This window comes from Symphodus melops, assembly GCF_947650265.1.
Source record: "Symphodus melops genome assembly, chromosome: 16".
In the NCBI taxonomy this organism is placed as follows: Eukaryota; Metazoa; Chordata; class Actinopteri; order Labriformes; family Labridae; genus Symphodus; species Symphodus melops.
In genome coordinates this window covers 5,829,915-5,838,214 of record NC_136706.1, presented here as the reverse complement: position 1 = coordinate 5,838,214, position 8,300 = coordinate 5,829,915, and positions in this window count along the sequence as shown.

Sequence of the window (8,300 nt, the reverse complement as noted above, 5' to 3'; positions counted from 1 at the left end):
CATATTTTTTCTCAAACATGGGAAAGCTGACAGCAAATTCAGATCAGCTAATCTAAGTATTCACCTGTTAAGATTATTAATATTACCTTTAGCAAACCACAATTTCTGCTAATGCGAAAAGAAAAAAAAAACTACTACTGTATTGTTCCAGGTTTATAAATGGTATAAGGAATCAAACAAATAATTAACATTGCAACATGACTGATCAGCAAGTGTAAAAATTACAGTGAAATCCAAAGGAATGTCAAACCCCTTCTTCAAGTTAAAAGAATGTGATAACATATTAGCTGCTTTGGGACTCAAGCTAAAATTAGTCAGACTGTTATTAGCTAACATTATGGCTTGGAGTTACAGAATTTATAAAAGGGGTAAGCTAACTTTTTGGTAATGGAATTGTTGCTTGCTAACATAAATGTTGGCTATAGCTAACTAGCTTGAAAGGTCTACCATTAGCTGTTTTGATTAAGTGTCAGAACTTAATTTGTTTTAAAAAACATTTTCTGGCAATAAACATTGCCGTATATCTCTCCAGACTTTCAGTATCCTTTCTGTTGAAAATCAATTTAAATACTGAATTATTTGGAATGCCACTGTAAGACAGAATAATATGATTTCCTGATCTGTTTTATTGGAGAAATATAGCTGGAAATATAGTCTCACCTGCGTCTGATTACCCCATGTCTTTTTAGTCTCTGTGTTTTCCCAGAGTCTCTTGTTGGTTCATTGTCGATGTCTATGGTTGTCCGTTTGTCTTTTGTAGTGATTTGTCTCTCTGCTCCTCGTTTTTGGATTTTCTTTGTTTTTGCTCGACTTGGTTTTTTTGTAACGTTTTGGATTTATTTTAAGTAAGTTTTGTTTTGCCTTTTTGTTTAATAAATATTTCTGCACTTGGGTCCTCCTCTCCTGTTTTCTACCCTGGATCGTGACACTGGGCTTTTAAAGACCACTATCCCCACCAATGTCCACTGGCCCAGGAACATTACTTTTGACAGATTTGGCAGAAGACTACATTTTTATCTGCATTGTGTTCAAGACAACTCCAGTGGTTCTCTTCCTTCTGTTTTCATTCTCTGTGACAAGCCCTTGCCCTTGACTCTTGGTGATTTATCTTCTAAATGTGTTTTTTTAAAGACAGTATTTAATGTTGCCCGAGCGGGACAGTGGATCGCACAGTCAGCTGGCACAGAGTCTTTTGTTATCATATGACTTAATAGACATGTTTAATACCTTGTTAATGTCATTCTTAAGTTGTTAAATGGCGTATGTTTATTTCCTACTAGTCATTGTTTCACACACCTTCCTTTTGAAACTGCAGTGCACTGCTGATTGCATTTTCCTGTTATGTTTAACATAAGCTTGATGTTCACAGATGGCTGTTTCGAGGACTTCTGGGCTCCAGAGGCCGATACAATGCACACTACAGGGGGAAATCATGAGACAATGGATAGATTTCCTATAGGCTATTTTTAAAATTAGAACAGCATGATAAAAAAGTCTCCCGATCTTGTTCTTCAATCAGGCTGTTCTTTGAAGTTACAAAAAAAAGTCTCTGTTTGCATATGCACCTGTTTACCAGCTCCATTATTTGCATCTCAAAGCTACTACAACAGTAAAAGAAAACCCTCTGGGATTAAAAGGTGACTGAAGTTTCAGAAGAACAATTTCCCATAAAATGAACATTACCTCCATGGTGGTACGAAGTGAATAAGTGAACTCCTTAAAGTGTCCCCCTCCAGGTTTTTGTTTCAAAATTCTCAGTGACAAAACAAACTTAGTGCTGACAGGTCTCATGTGGGTCACTGTTTGTAGGACATGGTAGCAATAGAGGCTACATTAAACATTGCTTCTGTGTAAGACTCCCTTTTACTGCAACAATAGTTTATAGTGTTTTTCCAGTTAAACTATTGCTGCTAAGAAAGCCAAATGAGTTCTGACATAACTTAAAAATTAATCATTGACATGTCTTCAAACATTGTATTTTCAAGCCAAAGAAATCCCGACTATTTTTAAATCAAAGCATTTTATTCATTGTTACACATCAAAAATATCCTGTTAGTCACCTGTTGCTCCACAGCCTGAGCCTGCACTCTTCTTTTTCAACCAGGAAGTGTCAAACAGAGCTGAAGCCAGCCTTGGGTTTATGGCGGTGTGCCAAGTGGAAGGTGCCATGTTTGGTGAAGGGATGTTTAGGTTGTTTGATATTAAAATAGTTATTTAAGTGGCTGTATTTACTTGGACTGTATAATAAGGCTTAAAGCCTTATCACACACATTTAGTTGTTTTCAGAACGGGTAATACTCTCCTGAGATTAAATTGATTTACAACCACTTTTGGTAGGTGCCAACTCCTATATAAGAGGAGGCTTGCAGGTTTGAATTGGCACAGTGCTGGAGAGTTTTTGACAATAACCAAGGAGTGCAGAGTGCTGTAAGTGACCTCACAGGTACGTTTTCTTTGTCACTCCCCCCCCCCCCCCATTTTCTTACTTTCATTTCAAGTATTTTCATGTTTACATTTTTTCTTCAGGCCTGTTCTGTACATACAGTATTTTACACACTTTATGTTTAGGCCTAAGCCACTAAGCCATCTTTACACATGCCTGCAGTGTTTCTTGTCTTGTGTGTTTCCCTCCAGTTTTGATTTCACTTGTGTAGTTTGTCGCACCAGTATTTGATTACCCCTTGTATTTAGTCTGTGTTTCTTCCTGTTTGAGTTTGTCAGATTTTCTGTCACAATCTGGGGTAGAAAACAGGAGAGGAGGACCCAAGTGCAGAAATATTTATTAAACAAAAAGGTAAAAACAAAACTTACTTAAAATAAATCCAAAACGTTCCGAAAAAACCAAGTCGAGCAAAAACAAAGAAAATCCAAAAACGAGGAGCAGAGAGACAAATCACTACAAAAGACAAACGGACAACCATGAACCAACAACAGACTCAGGGAAAACACAGAGACTACATAGACATGGGGTAATCAGACGCAGGTGAGACTAACGAGACAGGTGAGGACAATCAGGGTAATCAGACAGGAGGGAAACACAAGGAATAAAGAACACAAGTACGACGTAAAACTCACCACTGACAACACAACCAAAACCAGATATACAAAATAAAACAGGAAACACCAAAGACTAGACTTATAACACAAGACAGGAAATAAATTAACAGGCAACATAGGAGGACACAGGGAAACACACTCAAGACTAAAGTAAACACAAGACTATGAAACATTAAAGAACACAAGAGAAACAATCAACACTAGGAAACAAATAGAACACTAAGGACAGAATGAAAACTAAAACAAGATGAAACAGAACCAAACCATGACATTTTCCCTGTAGTCAGAAGTCCTACCTGAGTTTTTGTCTGAAGTGTTTGCTTCTCCGTGGCTCCATGTCTTATGTTTTTTTTTTGTTTAATTTGACGGGCTAGAGATGCTCTGGACTATATTATACTGCCTAGGGAACAGTAGACCTTTGGTGAGGTTAATTTTTGTAACCAGAATTCGACCCAAACAGGGCAATAGCATCAAGTGCGGCTGGAATTGATCTAAGAGGGTCCGCACAAAACAACAAATCGTCGGCGTACAAGGCCAATTTGTGAGTGTGACCCCCCCTCACGATACCAGTAAAGTCAGGCCGGGCTCTGAGAGTGACAGCCAAAGGCTCTATTGCCAAGTTAAATAGGAAAGGTGATAGAGGGCAGCCCTGACGCTTGCCCCTCCGAAGGGGGAAAAACCCAGAGACAATATTATTAGTGCGAACCGCAGCTTGAGGTGCCGAATACAGAAGCCTTATCCAGGAGACAAATTTGAATTGAAACCAAAACGCTCGAGCACAGTAAGCAGGTAGTCAAATTCGATGTAACCTTCTGTGCATCAAGTGAGATGACGAATTCAGCGGTAGGGCCGGGACTACAATAGACTATATTATAGAGGCGTCTGAGGTTGCAGAAGGACTGCCTCCCCTTCATAAATCCAGACTGGTCAGGATGGATAACCGTAGGCAAAACCGACTCTAGGCGTAGTGCTAGAGCTTTAGAAAGGATTTTATTGTCGCAGCAGACAATAGACGGCACACATCAATTCTCCGCGAGAAATATCCCCCTCTAGAGTAGCAGCCTCGTCCGGATCCAACATGGGAAGCTCAAGGTTATTAAAGAGAGTTGCAACGAGTGAGCCGTCAGAAACCTCAGAGGAATACAGTGTCTCGTAAAACAGTTTAAACTGGTCATTTATATCCTGCTGCACAGTTGTAGTGTCCCCAGTTGACGTCGCAATTTCGGTTATCAAACTATCCGCCGCCGCCTGCCTCAGTTGGTGAGAGAGTAACTTACTGGCCTGTTCCCCGTGTTCGTAGTGAGACTGTCTAGACCTAAAATATAGGTTCTCCACATGAGCAGTTGCCAGAGAATCATAATCCATCTGCAAAGAAAGTCGCTCCTTAAACAAGTCAGCAGTCGGCTTAGATGAGTGTCTTTTGTCAATGTCACTGATCAAAACCACGAGTTCCGCCATGCGTCTTTTCCTCCGCCTGATAGTGTAGGATATAATCTGGCTGCGAAGGTACGCCTTCATAGCCTCCCATAAAACACCCGTACTTGTCTCAGGACGTCGATTAGTTTCGAGGAAAAGATCTATGTGATCAGAAATAAAGGCGACAAAGTCATCATCAGACAGCAAGCACGGATTAAACCGCCAAACACGCTGCGGGGGGACGTGGCCAGGAAAACATAGCTGTAACACCACTGGGCTATGGTCAGACACAACAATACTCCCATACTCAATAGATTGGAGAGAGGGCAGCAGTTTCTTGTCTAACAAGAAGTAATCTATCCTCGAATATGATTGTTGGGCCGCAGAAAGAAGGAAAACTGTCTACCGGTTGGATTCTTAAAACGCCAGGGGTCCAACATACCATAACCCTCTGCAAAGTAATAACGCGTGCCGAGTTAGATAGTGGCCTGGTAGAAACTGTAGAGCGATCTAAGGTTTGGTGGAGGGCGCAGTTAAAATCGGCTCCAAGAATGAGACAATGTGAGTCCAGGTCCGGAAGTAAGGCAAACACATTACTGAAAAAGATAGCGTTGTCCCAGTTAGGGGCATAAACACTAGCCAGCACCACAGGTAAGTTATAAAGTAGACCTTTGACAATAACATATCGGCCCTTTCTGTCTGCAATGACACCAGATTCCACGAACTGCACATGCCTCCGGATCAAAACAGCTGCACCCCTATGGTTGATCAGACATCACATTAGCCCTGCATGTAGGAAGGGCTTAAAACGTATAACTCGATGCCACCCATTTATCAAATGTCAAAAAGAAAACGTGTCCACTCGACAGAGATCGCAAGCCACTAACTCGCGCCAGCATAGCTATTAACGCACAAGATGAGGCCCATTAGCCGGCCCGCTAAGTACCTGAGGCTGCCTTATGTAGCCCCCGCAGTGTTCCTCTTGACGAAATCTGCGGCTTTGGTCGGATCCAAAAAGCTGTGACGCACCCCATCGGTCGTAATTCTAAGAACCGGTGCGGCCACTGACTTGTTCAATAGACGCCCTCACTTCGTCTCTCAGCTGGCCAATTTCCCGATGAAGCTCCTCAGAATGTGCGTCAGCGTTGTCATCAATCTTCCTCACCAGGTCATCCCTAAGAGTGGATAGCCTGCAGGATCACAGAGTCTCCGTCTCCCGCCGTGCTCGCCGAGGGGGGCTCCGCCTCACTGCCTTTAGCCGAGCTGCTAGCTTTAGCCCTCGTGTCCGTGGAAGGGGCACCCTTTCTCCGTTGAACAGACGTCATTTCACAGCGTCCTCACATGGCACCACTCAGCTGTCTTTTTTTGTTTAAATTTGTTTTTTTAGATCTGCAATTGGGTCCAATTTCTTTTTTTCCAGAACATAATGATAGTACGAATTTCTGTGAATACGTTCAGTTTGGTTACACTTTGTAGAGGTGACTTTGCTGTTAGCAGACTACGATCTATTCGGAGAAGCTATGACCATATTTGAAGAGAAGAATGTCATTAGAGGTATTCCAAAAGTATAAATGTATGGCCTCAGTTGAGTGGAATGAGGAATTGTTCTTCAAATAGAGGTTTGACATTGTAAGGGTAAAGGTGATGTGATTCTCCAGACCATATATAGAAATATCCAAAGTGGGAAGGAATTTATGACATCTGTTGAACGGTATATAATGGCTCCACACTGAACATTAAATCTTTCAGCCTGCACAGAGCCTTAGTGTTGTCTGTTAGATTAGAACCACGGCCGTGATATGCTGCGTTAATATTATCCAGTCTGTTGATAGATTCAGTTTTAGGGACATTTATATTATTCAACCATCACATAACAAGCGACCTAATTAGCAACTAAAAAGAGATACAATTCTCTTGGAAGTTGGTTGTGACCAAAAACAGAGCATTTTGAACTGTCATTTCCAAAGAAACATCCAGAAGAAACATCTTCTCAGAAGAATAATGTGGTTACTTTATGGATGATGGATGTATGAAAAAAGCAAGTTTTTGCCAGCAAGTTCACAGTACCAATTTTTAAGGTTATGAAATTTTAACATGTTTAAAAAAATAAATAACTTTTAGGTAACTTCATGCTGCCAAAAAGTGTAAAGGTGCTCCTCACATTTCAAATATTGCAAACCTGTCCTTTGGGTTTGTTGACCGTGCACACATCCCACTGTGTCAGGGTTCATGTCAGGAAACATGCATGATATGATGTACTCTCTGTCCTGCGGCCTTTTTACATTTGGTTTAATAAGGCGGAATTGATTAAACAAGTCAGATGACTTGTCACATTTGTGGTCAAAGAACTGTGAAGAACATGATGAGGTAACTTCCCCTTTTAGGCCGCTCTCGCATAAAGACAGTTATTTAGGGACTTAATGACAGCATTATATTTGTGAACTCTTTACAGATATGAGGGAAAGGCAGCGTGACTTGAAGTTAAAATAACTGATGACGTGTTGATGTTTAACTGTAAGGTTTCTGTTGAGCTTTTTGCAAGAAATGAATTTCAAATGCTTAAAACATTTTGTTAAGCTGTCCTCCGAATTGAGGTTTGAGGCTTCCTTTTGAAAAATAAAAAAAACATTTAAAGTATCACAGGCCAGGTTTAACAGTGTGACAAATTATTTTATCATTATGCCTTAGGCCACTCTATCAACTCTGATCGTCCTTCATTGGACAAAATCTGGAGCTTGTTGCTGAGTGCCTGGCCTTGTTGTTTATGGAGATTAGTGGGCTCTGTGTTTATAGGTGAAACACCTAATGACGAGGCATATTAAACTGTCACTCTCAAAGTAGTGTTGCCTCCCATAGCCTTGTGGTGCTTGTCCTTAGGTGACTTTACATGATCACCAGACTGCTTGAAAATCTGAATACAATAGGCCTTTTTCACAGCAGACATTTTGGCGTGTACAGTAAGAAAACCTATGGAAGTCCATTTCTGCCAGAAAAAGAGAGCTAAAGAAGATTAAATAAAGCCTTAATAGAAATATGTAGTGTATTATAAAAAGCTGGAATAATGACATAAAAGTTATAATTAAAACACATGACTTAAGAAACTAAATGATGTGACAAAGTGTAAATAGTCTCATACTTATATTTTTAAAGATAGTCTTTTGGGGTTTTATGCCTTTAATGAGATGAATAGGGTAAGAAATCCAGATATAGAGACAGAGTGGAGAATGACATGAGGGAAAGGAGCAACAGGTCGGATTCCAACCAAAGCTGCTTAATTGTGGGACTTTACCCGCCATCCATGGGGAGCTAAAAGATTGCTATTTTCTTTTCTTCTTGGAAAAGAAGACAAGATATTCTATTTAATTAATTTGACTTACTTTTGTTTTCTCTTTTCTTTTCTTAACAAATAATATAGTCTACATATAGTGCACTCTGATCCTAGAACATTTAGGGTGTTATGTAAACCCGGGCGGGCTGGGCATATTGATGTACATATGTATGACACAATAATAAACTTCAAAACTAACTGCTAGGCCAACAGTGTTCAGTCTATGTATGTTAATGTTTGCACATTTTTCCAATCTTAGTTTTTCTGATTTTTATTTTATGGATATTTGTGTCAAAAACTTTCTATCCATCTTTTTATTGTCACAATTTTGCCTTTTTCCTATTTTTTTTTTTTCATCCCATAGTAATTGTATTGTAATGCCTCGGTATGGGTAGGATGACTTTTTTCTTATCAAAGCTAAGTTTTGATCAGTTGTTTTTCCTTTACAGGCAGAAATAAGCTTCCGTAGACCACCAAGTATAAGAAATGATGGCTTTAC